This window comes from Carassius gibelio, chromosome A8 (genome assembly GCF_023724105.1).
Source record: "Carassius gibelio isolate Cgi1373 ecotype wild population from Czech Republic chromosome A8, carGib1.2-hapl.c, whole genome shotgun sequence".
NCBI lineage: Eukaryota > Metazoa > Chordata > Actinopteri > Cypriniformes > Cyprinidae > Carassius > Carassius gibelio.
The window spans coordinates 23,286,510-23,301,197 of record NC_068378.1 but is presented as its reverse complement, the minus strand read 5'-3'; the positions used below and the strand labels follow the sequence as shown (position 1 = coordinate 23,301,197).

Genomic DNA, 14,688 nt, shown 5'->3' with positions numbered 1-14,688 from the left:
GAAAGGACTTCACTTCATTAAAAACAAAACACCTTTAATCTTTCCAAATTTTACTATTTAGGAGTTCGGGAACATCCAACATACTGTAATGTCCGCTCAGTTTTGATTTTAAAACACCCAATTCTATGGGTTTTTAAGGCTAGATTGTGCTACAGTATGGCTATGTGGATCACGTTGAGGGTTTTAATGACAACACACAGAGAAACTAAATCCAAAAAGTGTCCCAGAACAGATACTTGCACTAGAGCACTCGTCAATACGACAGCCATATGCTCAGTCACACTGCGTTTCCAGGAAACTATGTCAGGTGACTTTTTGTTTTGTTGCCGCTGTGTATGAATGCAATTCTTATCTGTTTTATTTAACAAAGCCTGCACTGCTGCCTCCCATGCAACCTGCCATCTGTGCAAAATCATGCATGAGGGCAATCTACTGACCTAAACACATGCTACAGAGCATATACATACAGAAACAAGATATTATGGACTAATTAAGCGGCAAAGTAAATGCATAATTTGACAGATAAAACCCATGCAAGAATCTGAATTTAATTGAATAAAAACTTTTTAAAAATACGTTTGCAATAAAAGTATTTTTTAAATATGGACAAGAAACTTGCATGTTAACATTTCTATGTATGTATAGTTTATTTATAGAATGTGTTTAGATTTTTAAGTGGTTAATGGGGTAAATATATATTTGTGTGTTTGTGTTTGTATGAATATGTGTGTATATATAGACAGTAAAAGAATCTATTTATATATATACGTTTTTTACCAAGTACAAGTACATGTATGCATTTGGCAGATGTTTTTATATAAAGATTTATATGAGATTGTGTCAGTTCTTTTATTCCCTGGGATTCAAAAACCATGTTTTACTGTTTGAGCTACAAGAATTCATTTATGCAACAATCTATGAAAAAATCTAATAATTATGTTTTTTAGACTTGCTTCATTCAAACAATATTAATAATAATTTAATACTTCAAAAAAAAAATCTATATTGTTTTTATTAAAATATTTTAAGAAATAGATAATATTGTTTATTGCATGATTTTACAACTGTCACTTTAATGGCTCTGTAGTTTGCCTGCCAGTCATTTTGCTTAATCATTGGAAGCAGGAAATTGAAAAGCCACATTGTGTGTAAGTAGTTAAGCTTGTTGTGTAAGAATACTATTTTGCTACTATTGTGGACCAATCAGATGGACTCATGTGCAAATTTTGCATGGATTTTATCTGTCAAACTGCGCTGGATTTTATTAACTTTGCATGAAATTAGTAATTTCTTGCAGATTTCTCTATATGTTATTGTGTGCCTAAGGTACTGATGTGGAAACCGCCAATACCAGGATGCATTTCTAGTGGCATGTGGTGCATCGGAACCACTTATTGTACTCTTATAGGTTGCAGAAGCACTGACATGCATTATTCATCACTGGCATGCTTTGATCTCAAAGGGTTGCAGATGGTAAGGGTCATAATCTGCCAACAAACTTGCCTGCATTTCGCTTTAAGCTTTCATTGAGTCTCAGGAGAGCTGAGGATGCTCAAAGTGGCTGGTATATGGCACGGCAGAGCTGACGCTTAATTTAACCCTGATTAGAGGTTCACCGTGCCAGAACAGAACAGAACTGGCGTGGGAGGAGGATGTCTGTCAGATGGATCGGCCGCTGAGTGCAACAGCCGGTCTTTTAAGGTGAGAAGACCGGTTGTTCCCTGCCTGTGGTTTCAGGACAGTTTTCCCTTACATAGATTGACCATGTGATTTGGTTAGAGGAAGTTGATTGTAGATCTATGCTGCTGGGTGGTTTGCCTCTGCGTTTGAGTAACTGGGCTATTGACGGCATTTTAACACTAGGGTCATTATTATCACACTGACATTTTTTTTAAAGATAATGGTAATATGAGCGGTGCTTGCATGTGTAAAAGTCATTGGCACAATTCAAGGAGGTTGCCAGGATGTTTCTTTTTGGTTGCTGGGTTGATATAATGATTTGGAATCCATTTAAAGTTATAAGTTGGAGTGTTTAGAAAAGGAATGGCACATTCCAACTCAAAAAGTCTCATGATTTGAGAAATCAATAAGCAACAAAATGTCATATTTAGTATTTTGAACAAACCCCAGACACAAATTGTGCAAAATAGTAGTTTTTTCTTTTCTATTTGAATATATTCCTGTGATGGAAAAGACTTAGGGTTATCAATGATAGAAGTAGTTTTTTCCATATTTTTGGGAAACAGAAAGGTCAAAATAAATCTTCTAACGATATAAAAGTTTTTGGTCTTTGGGTCTCTCTGATAACTGTCTAGTTCATCTCATACCAACCTACAGGCAGAAACTGAAATCAGCTAAACCTGTTTTAAGGACTGTTAAAAGATTGACTAATGAAGCAGAGCAGGATTTACAAGCCTCCACTGACTGGAGTGATATCACTTTCTGTGAGGATATGTGCATTCCTACCAGGACATTCCTATCATTCAATAATGATAAACCATGAACAGCTTCGTCATGCCAAAGAAGATGCTTAAAGAAGTGGTGATAAAATATTGTATAACCAGGCCATAAACTATTCTGAAAAGCTGAGAAAAATAAAATAAAATGTTTTTCAGCCAATGAGCCAGTGTCAGTATGGACTGGTCTGAGGAACATCAGAAAGTACAAGACACCGCTCCCACAGTCTGTGGAAGATCAATAACTGGCTAACCATCTTAAAGTGTTTTACTGCTGGTCTGAAAAACACAGTCTTACAATACCACACCCTCTCTGATCTGCACTTCACACATACACCTAAACAGTGGAATGCAACGAGCACCAGGACAGCCTGGCACAATATATTTTTTTCACTGGCTTTATTCATCCTGAACAATTAAAACTTTAATAACTATACATCATATTTATTTCCTTAAATTTATTTTACAAACTTATGAACAGTAATGGATATAAATCTCTCTCTCTATATATATATAGCGATACCTGTGTACTATACAAAAGCAGGAAACATCACTCACGACCCTCTGACTCATTATAGGTCTGAAAACACATTCTGGACATATTCTGGACTCATACTGAACAAAGGTGCATCATAAAGCAGTAATACAGTGCATTACTGTGAAACACTATATACTTGGAATATAAAAAGATACAGAGTCTAATATATGTATGACCACAGTAGCTCTTGTTAACAGTGATATAGTTGGTCTTTCGGGGGGAAAATACCACCAAGGGATTACATAAAAAATAATGTAATTCATTTTTATGTGATCATCATTTTTTTCAAGATTAAATGGATGCAATCATGTAATATTACATTATGGCCTTTGACTGAACCCAGAGGTATGTCAGCATAATCTGCACCTTTGGCAGTAAAATATGGCATATTGTACATACTGAAAAAATGTTATATCAATCAGGAAATGTTAAGCCATGAATCTATATCTGCATGAAACACCATGTTCCTAACGACATGCATAATATTTCAACAGCAGGTAGAGTCTTTCACGAGAACCTGCGGTGCAGAATAACTGCACATTCAGACAGCCAAATGATGCCCATATGAGACCTGCGGACTGGGCTCGGGATGGGGGTTGGGACTCAGCAATGTCTAAATCAAACATTTGGCCCAGCCAGCATTTTACTTCTCCTCTCTCTTTCCTCACTCTGGTCAGAAAATCCTTCTCTAAGAGTATCCTGAAAGTTTCTGCATGTGGTGATCACATTGTGGTTTCTTGTACCAGTATGCAATATAGAGCTGAAAGGTCAGAATATGAAGAACATGAAGTGAGACCACAGGCGTCACAATGAGCACAGTGTGATAGCTTTCATTTGGCAAGAGTTAAAGGGCACAAAATGAGGGGCGTCAATTAATTCGACACACTTGGTGCTCTTAAAGGGGACTGTATGCTTTAAATTTTAAATAGATTTTTGTGAATCTGTGAGATTTGTTTCAGCAGTGCCAAAGCAGCTGGTAGCTGCCAGGATCCATGTGTAGAGCCATATATGATTCATGCAGCAGCACGGGCACAGCATGAGTATGTATAATGGGGGGGGGGGGGGGTATATGTAGATAATTGTGCATTGGGGGAGGGGCCAAGAGTAATGAGTTTCACCGTTGAGCTCTCAAATCTCTTCGATCTATGCGTATATATTAAAATCTGAAAAAAATTATTATATTGTATTATATAAAAAACATATTATAGCATTTAAATTTATACAATTTATAAAAGTCTAAATTAATGTGTGTGTATGCAATGATTAAAAATATGTATAAAAAATAATATTAATGCAAACAGTGTTAATATATTGATATACTGTATATATTTAGATTTTCTAAAAAGATAGATTTAGATTTTCGTTTATGCATGTATATGTATATTTTATGCATGGGTATGCTTGTATGTATGTATGCATGTGTGTATATATGTAAAAAAAAAAATGGGTCACTGTAAGTCTTGCTCTCTGTGTGTGGACTGCTGCCAGTGCCTGCGAATTGAAAGGAGATGCACAGAGATAATTATCTGTTTGAGAACAGGAGACAACCGTGTTTCGTCTGATCCATTTTGAGCTCCGACACTGTCAGCGTAAGGGTTAACGTGGCTGTAAGCAATACCCATTTGCTTGAGTGCTATTTTGGTTGGAACTCAAGAGAGGATAGGAGCACATTAAATCCTTTGGTGTTGCTGTTACCTCAGAGGTAACTGAAGTTCACATGCTGTTCAGTTTAGGAGAGTGTCTATGCCATAATAAATTAGAGATTATGATTATAATGCATCAAACACATCAAAATATTATTTGAAGTATATTGATAATTACACTTTACACTTATAATTACACTTATTGTTAGAAATGATTACCTCAAAATTCTAATCAAAGTGCACTAAAATAATGTTGTTTTTGATTGTGGTTGCTAGTTTGCTTTGTAATTTAACCATTTCAGTGTGTAGGATACACAAAAATAGCAAGTAGATTGCTTTCTAAGCCACTTAGAAAGCACTTACCACACCATAAATATTTGTTTAGCAAGAGACTACAAAAGGAGATTGCATTCAAATTACATCAAACTCCAAAGTCAACTAAATTGTTGTTTTGGGCTGTGACCACTGCTTACCGTGTTTTCCAGGAATCTAAGTGGCTTTTTTTGTCAGCTGAAACATGCTGTGACTTGTATTCTAAAGCGACTTGCATAATGTAATTAACACCAAGCATGCAAAACATGCGAAAAGCCCGTTTATTTATTTATTTATTTCTGAATAGCACATTTTTCACACACCAGTAGTTTTAGTTTCACTTTTCGCTAAAATAAAAATAAATAATGTGCTTATAAAGTATGTAACTGTTTTATTTACCAGTATTTCACATTATCTTTCAGTGTAATAGTAAAATGTGACTTCTCTCAAAAATGCATTTTTGACAGTGCAACTTATCTTTCTGATTATTTTTTTATGTAACTTTCTGTGTATATTGTGCATAAAAATAGCCATTAGCTTCCTGCTTAGCCCACCACAAATATTTGTTTTCCCAGAAACAATGAAGTCTAGAATGAAAGTAATTTGAGTTATTTTCTCCTCTGCCAGATTTCACAACCCTCGACATCTGTGGCGCCTCTGCCTGTGATGTCAGACGGACTGTGGCTGTCAGAAGTGTTAGCAGGGTGCCTGGTGTCTCAACCTTCCCATATTTACAGATCCGGCAAATCCAGGCACCCAAACAACCCTGTCTACTACTATTCATCCTCTAAATACTGATAAAAACAACTGTCTGACCACAGACGCAGTGGAATGTGCTTTTCACAAAGGCAGACGCTCTCTCAGACAGCTGCCAATTCTCCCACAAATGTGCAAGACTGGGGTTCACAAGAGGTAAAGCATAGCAAAAAAAGCTTGTATAGGTACTGTTACCTTCATAGCTGGGCTTTCTGTTACACCGGGCCCGGATCCAAAGCTCTGGATGAGCTTAAACTTGCTGTCCTTTTCCCAATCTGCCACATGTTTTTAATTACAGTGTGTATTTGGTTGATTGTTGCCAACAGGGCGAGACCGAAATCGTAATATGTAATGCACAAAAGTTTAACATCTGGGACTGGATTGAAGTCTTTTACAAAACCGAACATCTACGACCTGTTTGCATGCAAAACGCTTGTGGTCTCTCGCCTACACGCAACAAATCTCTGCATTTGCAAAAGTGGTTTACGGCTGTCTAAGACTCTGTCTGGCTGTGGCCTTCCTGCCCTACATTCATAATGCGTCTCATCGTTGTTTTTCTTCATTTTCCTCTCCGCCTGGCAGAATGCATGAGCGTGTCATGAAGGACAGAAACAGTCCTTAACCACCAGACAGTGTCTCGCTCCTGGTCTGAATCACAGGCGAGTTGTGAAAGGGGAGCAGCTGGGTATCTGTGTGTGGCATAGGGCGTACAGCTCATCCCTTTCCTTCTGTCTGCTGAAGAGTCAGTAGCTGGGGATGGAATCTCTATGAGTCCATTTGTCTGAGCTCCACCACCTGCACATACCTTCTCCATAATGTAATCGCCTGAAGGCCCAAACCTCAGACTCCATATTTTCTAATCTGGCATCCCAGCCAAATCCTATCAGCATTACTGTCGCCTTGCATCCAAATTATGCAGGATGTATTTCCAGCTGTCAGTCCCAAAGATATCTATTTACATCTGGGGTTTTCAAAGTGATGACAAGGAAGCCCAAATATGATGTGATTTTATTAAGCCAACATGTTGTATCCTAAATTACATAATTACAACAATTCAGATTTAACTGAATAGAGCTTTTAATAATACATATAATTCTAAAGCATATTGTAAAATATTAATTATCATAAAAAATAAAAATAAGTAAACTTTTGTAAAAAAAGATTTAAGTTATTCATGAAACAAATTATTATCAATGAATATACAATTATTATAAACACAGTTTATCATCATAGCTTTGACTATTTCACATTTGGGATGTTCCATCACATATTGAAAACTATTTTAACAACCAAATACAATGAACTGATTTAATCCAGATATTACTCAATAATTCCTAATTGAATTCCCTCAGTGTAATTGCTTCTCTCTCTGTGATAGACAGTAGCAGTGAAGATCAAAAGTATACATGGGTGTGTTCATTTAACATATATATTTTTTATATTTTTTAACAATACAAAAATGCCTTTTTGCCAATATATTTTTGTAGACTTGTATGTTTGTATGTTTGAAAATACATTTGAAAATATATTTTGGTATATGAAAACTAAATATATTTATTTTTACATTTCAGAGCTTTACATTTACATTATATGTAGCATATATTTAAAATATATATTTTGCCATATGGGTTTCGAATGTTTCCTCATAAGTACAGACTCTTGTACAAATTGGTCAAATCGCAAATAGTAGAGGTAGCTTTATTTATTTTATTGTGCATCTCGTGAGGAAACTCAATGTAAAAACTAGTTTTCTTGCCGTTATTTTGTAATATGCATGTATTATTTTTATTTCATCACAATTAATTAATCATGCAAGCTCACATTCACAACAGATGTTTGCAGTTTTTTGCAGAAAAACATAGTCTGCGTGCATGGAGTTCATTCCACCTAATATTAAATCTAATATATACAATTCACACTTGCTTTCACTTATGCTTCTGCTAGTATTTCATTTCTTCAAATGCAACATGAGGTTTGAGGTGAATGTTGAGAATGTGGCATGTGGTTTGCTCTGGGGGCTCTTTCCTGCTCTAAGAGTACTACAAATCTGGCATCAAAACTCTCAAAGGTCTGGGGGAAAGGATAGATATCAAGGCTTTTGAAGGAAGGGTGAGTGATATAGGGCACATCACGGCACTTAAAGGGGTCATCTGACGTTGCGAAAAATAACATTATTTGGTGTTATGCAATGCGTTTATGTGGTTTAAGGTTAAGGTCGCGCTGCATATACATTAAACCATGTCTGCATTTGTGATTGGAGAAACGACAAACAACAAGCTCTAACAGTTACTCTACACTGCTCAAAACTCACATTTGTATCATCAGTGGCAAATCCTTAACATATGAAAACGTACTTACAGACTGTGTGTCAGAAGAACCTGACTGTCCTTGCAAAGTTGGAATCGCCCCACTTTACAGAAACACACACTGGCATTGTAGGTTAATCAAGTCCTGATCTTCCACAAAATGCACAGCACACATCTGAATATTTGGGTTGAACTGTAAATATTTGTTTTTATATATGCGGAAAGCCAAAGAAAGTAGTTTCGCTTTCACAGCGAAACACACAGCAGCTCCACAACACGGCGCCGGCGGAAACAGCGAGAATAAAAGTTATGCCTTGTTACTTTGCGTGAACATTTGGCCGCGTTATGCAAATCTTCCCACATCGTGACATAGACATGTGGGGAGGTGTTAGAATGAGCAGTTGTAAGTAAGAGTGGTTAACTCTTAACTTTTATAAAGAATATCTCTTTGGATTTGAGAATTTAGTCTTTGCAACTTTACAGATCTTCTTTACACGGAGCTTGTAACACTTTAAAGAGAAAGAAAAAAATTGAAATCAGATAATATGAACCCTTTAAATAATCCCCTGCACAGATATAGAGCAAGAGCCATTTCCGGAATGGACTTGCAAAGTGGTGGTATTCTGGGAAGTCAGCAGTCCGTCTGTTAATGCGGCCTGGCTGCTTGCCCTGAGCACATTGCAGGCATTTGCCAATAAAATCGCAGGAGTCTGCAGTTCGTTCGCATTCACCTTACCTCCAGTTCAGGCTGCTTTTACAAGCTCATCAATAACATTTCCCTCAGCTTCTTGATATGGATTTAATTTAAGGATTTAAGGTTCCAACTGTATGATAAATATGATAAATACTGGCCCTTGTGTGTGATGATGCGCTAATCAAGAATACTGGAAATCAGATGCTGAGTAACATTCTTCATTATGTCATGTTTCAGTGGACACTTTTTAACATCCATTAAATATTTTCAATGCACAAAAGGTAATTTAAATTGTTCAAGGTTCTTCTGATTGGAAATTAGAAAAGAAATGGTTTAATAAAAAGTTTTTTGGAGATCCTTTTTTTTTTTTTTTTTTTGAGCCATTGCTGTGAAAATCTCTTTTTAGAAACTTTATTTGAGTAAGGGCCCCAATATACTTCAAGCTTAATAAAAGAGCAAACTGAACAACTGCTGGTCTGATTACATAATAGGTTCTCTTGAGTACCCAGACCTTCAAACTGACAGCAGAAGGTCTGGACTTCATTGCAGCTTTCACTGGCCAAGGACCTCCCAAATGGCCGTCTGACCAATATGTAGCTTATTTTGTGAATTGTCATGTTTAGGGGCATTAAAATGTAAAGTCGCTACAAAAACAGACCAGAGTACAGACAATTAACCATTCAAGATGAGTATCATCAGTCATCAAGACTCTATGCCGTAAGCATCACATACTTTTAGAAATCCAGCTTTTATTTGATCATAAGTGGTCATTGTCACAGTTGTAAACAACATTGTTTCTTATTCCATGAGGGGTTTTAGTGTCATAACAACTTTGTTTTCAGGCAAACGTTTAAAGAATGTGACACACATCTCCCAGAATTCCTGTAGATATCAACCAATCAGACAAAGACTTTGAAAGTCCCGATGTGTTTCCTGTTTTGTGTGCCTGATGTCTGAGGCTGAGACTACATAATAGGTAGTCGTGCTCTGGTGCTCCGCCTTCTTTGACATGCAAATCTTTTCTGGTTAATTTCTTCTGTTCAGTCCGTTGATGTCAGATGAGAGTAAAAACATGAACACACTTTAACTACAGTTGTAGTTTTAATCGGAAGTGATATTGTCATTGCTTTTTCATGTTTAATTCTGAAATGCTGCTTGTTTTACAGCAATATATTGTATGAAGTGCCGAATAAATAAACATGACGTGACTTAATGTCAAGTGCCAAATTGCAGAACTGGTGCAAACATATTCCCATCGCTATGATTAGATGCTTTCTTAACTACTGTTTTCTCACCCAGTCGATCAGTCATCAGCTGTCTCTTGAATGTTGTCAGGGATTCGGCAAATAAGTTTGGAAAGATGCTTCCATCAGCAAGGAACAGTAAATGAGAATGTCCTGGAAAGTGATTTTGTGCATACACGTGGAGGTCATTGTAGGTCTGCAAGTGCACAGTAAGTGTGCCATTTGGGACAGAGCCTTAATTGCATTACTACAGCTCTGTCCAGAGTAAGCATTTAACTCAGATGCACACGGATGCCACATATTCTACACACAACTTCATGAATGAACTCACTGACATTATTCTGAAGTGGTTTTGTGGGGGTGCTATAGGGTGTTAGGCACCCTCAAATGAAAGCAAGAGCACTCTCAGTTGAGGCTGCAAAAGTAGGATATTGGCCAAATAGGGGTGTTTAAAGGCACAGTTCACCCAAAAATGAAAATTACCCCATGATTTACTCACCCTCAAGCCATCTTTGGTGTATATGATTTTTTCCTTCAGATGAATACAGTCGGAGGTATATAAAAAAAAATGTCCTGACTCTTCCAAGCTTTGTAATCGCAGTGAATGGGGGTCGAAATTTTGATGTCCAAAAAAGTGTATCCATCCATTATAAAAAGTATTAATAATACGAAGAAACAGAACAAACTGAGAAAGACTCTATCCAGAAGAACTGTATAAAAAAAAAAAAAAAAAACACATGCGCGACCTGCTACCAGAGATGTGAGTGCAATGGTCAAACATGGCCACTTAGCATATTTACATAGGAAGACATTGGGAAAATAGAAAAAATGTAATGGGTGAGAGGGAGAGGTATGCATTCTGTATGAACGGCCCCTGAGCAAGTTTCTTCTTCACACTTTGCTGTGAGTATCAGGTCCTTGCATCTAGATTTGACTGGGTCTCCTCAGTAAACAAGTTGTTTGTCTTGTTGACTACTTGACACTTGCACACCATCAAAAAGCTGCTAGTGGCTCAACCTGAAACTCGCTGTTGCTGGTGTTTTTGTTTTGAAAGTGTTTGCAGTTATGAATTGTGCGGTGAGCTGCTCTTCGATGTGTGAGAAACAGGATGAGGTTTGCTGCCGTGTGGTTTGGGTTGACATGATAACCCCGAGCTGAGGACATGCTTTCTGAGAACCTCTCTGCTGATGACTCGACCTCTTTCTTTACAATTATGCATTTTAGAGATGGAGAAAGTGAGAAAAAGGCTCTTAAATACCCAGCGGATGCACAGCATGGATCTTTCCAGAGAGCACTCCTGCAGCAAAAGATCGAGACATAATCCCAGTGAAGAGACCACAGGGAAGCCAATGAGAATCTTTTTCAGGTGATTTCGAAAGCTTGATGCTGCTCGACCTACTTCCTGACCCTCCATATGAAAGCAGTATTGAAAGTGTTGATTGAAACCGCTACTTATACAAATCCTTTGTATTTCAGGTGTGCAGCCCCACTGGGATACTGGATACAGTAAATGAAAATAATACAATTCTTCCGGTCATATAATCATGCATATTTAAATAATAATTGAAAACCCTTTCCATAATGATGTTGTTGACGATGAAGTCTGTGAGTCACCTTTTTGTGGGTTTTCTGGTGGCAGATGTAACATGAGCAGTAAAAAAAATACTCACCACTGTGTGAATGTGCATCATTTACACTTTTTTTTTCTGTAAAAAAAAAACAATTGTACATTTTTGGGGGAAAAAATAGCTTTTGCTAATGCAGGTTCACTTCCGCCAAAGATAGATGTTATTTGTAGTGATCAACATATTTTTTTTGTGTGTGGATAACCTTTTGGCTTCACATATGTAACAATAATGCTAACCATATGAATAATTTTTTGCTGTATGATTTTTAAGGACATTTGTTTATTTTTATTTGAATCTTTATTTATTTATTATTTTGGTACTGGGTTTGGTCACCATGTGATTTTGAATGTAGGAACCACAGCACAAGGAAATGTCTGCCGTCGCTTGAAGACACAATGACCACTCTCTCTCTCTCTCTGTCTCTCTCTCTCTCTCTCTCTCTCTCTCTCTCTCTCTCTCTCTCTCTCTCTACAGACTTGTGGCATAGAATGGATCTTGTTGCATGTGTGGAAACAGCAAAAATACTTATGAGATGTGATTTTGGACCATCTGATTAGGACTGCTTCCAAATGTGAGTCAAAATCAGCTATGAATCTGATATCTGACCATCAGAGCCTGCATGCCACCATTGATACGTGATTAATAACAGCTACAGTAATGATTAATATTTATTAACAATATTATTTACATTTTGGTTCTTTGGGGGGGGGGGGGGTGTCTTAGAAAAGATTTTTACAGTTCAACAGTTACAGTTTCAACATTGGTGATAGGGAATTGTTGCTTGACTATCAAATCAGCAGATAATGGCTGAAAATGATAATGACCAAATCCACTGGATGGGTTAAATACTGAGCACAAATTCTGAGTATGGAACACCGTACGTTCTCTTTTTTCACTTTGGATGTGAAAAAACATGGATGTGCATGCCACATTGTAATAACCTCTTCTTGCATTTCCACAATCTGTTTGAATGTAAACAGATGCACATGTCAGGATATTGATTTTGTGCATTAGGTTTTGCAGTGTATATGCATTCATTTTAATTCAGCTTTTCCTTATTCCGTTTTCCTAGATGGAAAACCTCAAAATAGCTTTCAATCATGCATCTATGTATAGCTTAATCTGGCCTATTTATGCAGACCTTTTGTTTTCAGTCACAGTGTGCAGTAATTGCTTTGATGGGCTACAAATAGAAACAGAAGCTGAGATCTGATTATTTGTGTGTATTAGGTTAAAAGATGCAGTGGTTAAATATAAGCATTCCCATTTGCTTGTGCTATTTTCATGTCTAAAACTTTTTTCAGTTTATTAGAATAAAAGAAAGCTTATGTGATTTCCATCTTTAAAATTCTTAGGTTTAATATTGAATCCAGAATATTCAAATTGTTTTTGGAATGGATGGAAATGTACTGCATAGCAGGAATGACCCAAACTCTCTAATTAGTCCCTTATGGTACTGTATTTTGGCAACACCCAAAACCAGAGCCTGGCGTCGGTCCTGCTCCACCAAACCTTGGAATTCAGAGACAGTGACTCACACTACATATCACTACAGGAAAAAAAAAAAACTTATCTGGAGTTTGGTTGTGGAGACAGCTGTGCAGGGTCAGAAGAAGGCCTGGAGAGTGGGGATGGGAGAGCGGTGAAGGACACCATGGGAAAAGTGATTTCTTTCAGAAAGAATGTTAGCGGTTGTAGCCCGTGATTCCAGCTTTTAATGGATCACCTACCAGTGGTTTCTAAGAACTCATGACTGCAACTGCTGTGCCTCTGTGCTGAAAGCATTTGAGAGGAACAGAGTGTGTGGAGAGGTGAGAAATATGACTATAGTGTAGCAGTAGAGTTCTGGAGCCACTCATTTTCCCCATAGAGAATTTTTTCTTTTTTCTTTTTTCTTTTTGTTTAAGTTTGTTAATTGGAGATATATACTTCTGTACAATTCTCTCTTTTTTTTTTTTTGATTATTTATCATTAAAGAGTGGGATCATATGATTTTTTTTAAAGAAATAAAATTTTCCCCCCTTTAATTCAACAAGGATGCATTGAATGTATTAAAACTGACAGTAAAAATGTTCACACACACACACACACACACACACATATATATATATATATATATATATATATATATACATATATATATATGTGTGTGTGTGTGTGTGTGTGTGTGTGTGTGTATGTGTGTACTTTGTCTTTCCATTCAATTAATTTCACAATATTTCTAAAGACATAATATTTTTTCCCATTTTTCAATTTTTTTATTTTGTGCTAATACCTGCAATAACAACAACAACAACAAAATAAAGATGATAAATAAACAATATATGCATAAATACATGTATTTTGAATAAGAATGTTATAGGTATTTTTACAATAATTATGTCGTTAGCAGCAAACCAAGGGCCCTATTTTAACGATCAAAAAGCAAAGTGTAAAGTGTAAAGCGCAGGTGCACTCAGGGCGTGTTCAAATCCACTTTTGCTATTTTAACGACAGAAAAATGGTTGGCGCGCTCGGGCGCATGGTCTAAACGAGTTGTCCCTATTCTCTTAATGAGCAATGGGTGTTTTTTTGGGCGTAATGTGCAATAAACCAATCAGAGTCTCATCTTCCATTCCCTTGGATCCGTGCCATGACGCATTTGCTATTTACACGGCGGAATTTGGCAAGCGCAAAGACAGAACGCGTCTCCGAGATGAAACAGAGCTGTTTGTGTGCGAGCAAATAGATAGCCTAATTCTGATACATGAGATGACTATCCATTATGACATGTAGGCATTTTTATATTTAATTAGCCTACAAAAAATTATTATGCATTGAAATCCTTGAATTTTTTATATTTTGCATGTTTGTGTGCTGCTGTGCGTACCTGTGTTTAATAAGCATCGTGTACGCGTTTTAAATAACAAAGAAAAAACACTGCTCCAGACTTTAGACCAGGTTTGAGTTGTTCTATGACTCAGTCTATTTTCAGCTCCTTAACATAGCAATGCGCCTGAACACACCTCTTTTTTTAGATGGGCACAAAAATGAGCGCAAATGCATTTGCTAATTAAACGACCTGGCGCTGGACTGGAAAAGGCGAATATCGCTAGAGTGAAACTAGCAAAC

General features: G+C 36.9%; 1 long non-coding RNA gene across 2 annotated transcripts in view; it reads left to right on the top strand.

Annotated features, from left to right (window-relative positions):
- LOC128018933 (uncharacterized) overlaps positions 1-14,688 on the top strand; it is a 73,402-nt gene that overhangs the window by 44,132 nt on the left and 14,582 nt on the right. Inside the window, exons 1-3 of one of the 2 annotated variants that reach the window (XR_008185019.1) lie at positions 11,187-11,315; positions 11,426-11,455; positions 12,052-12,148. This is a non-coding gene — a long non-coding RNA (uncharacterized LOC128018933). Of the gene's footprint in view, positions 1-11,186; positions 11,316-11,425; positions 11,456-12,051; positions 12,149-14,688 lie in introns of those variants that run through there. The other variant, XR_008185020.1, reaches the window with a different exon arrangement.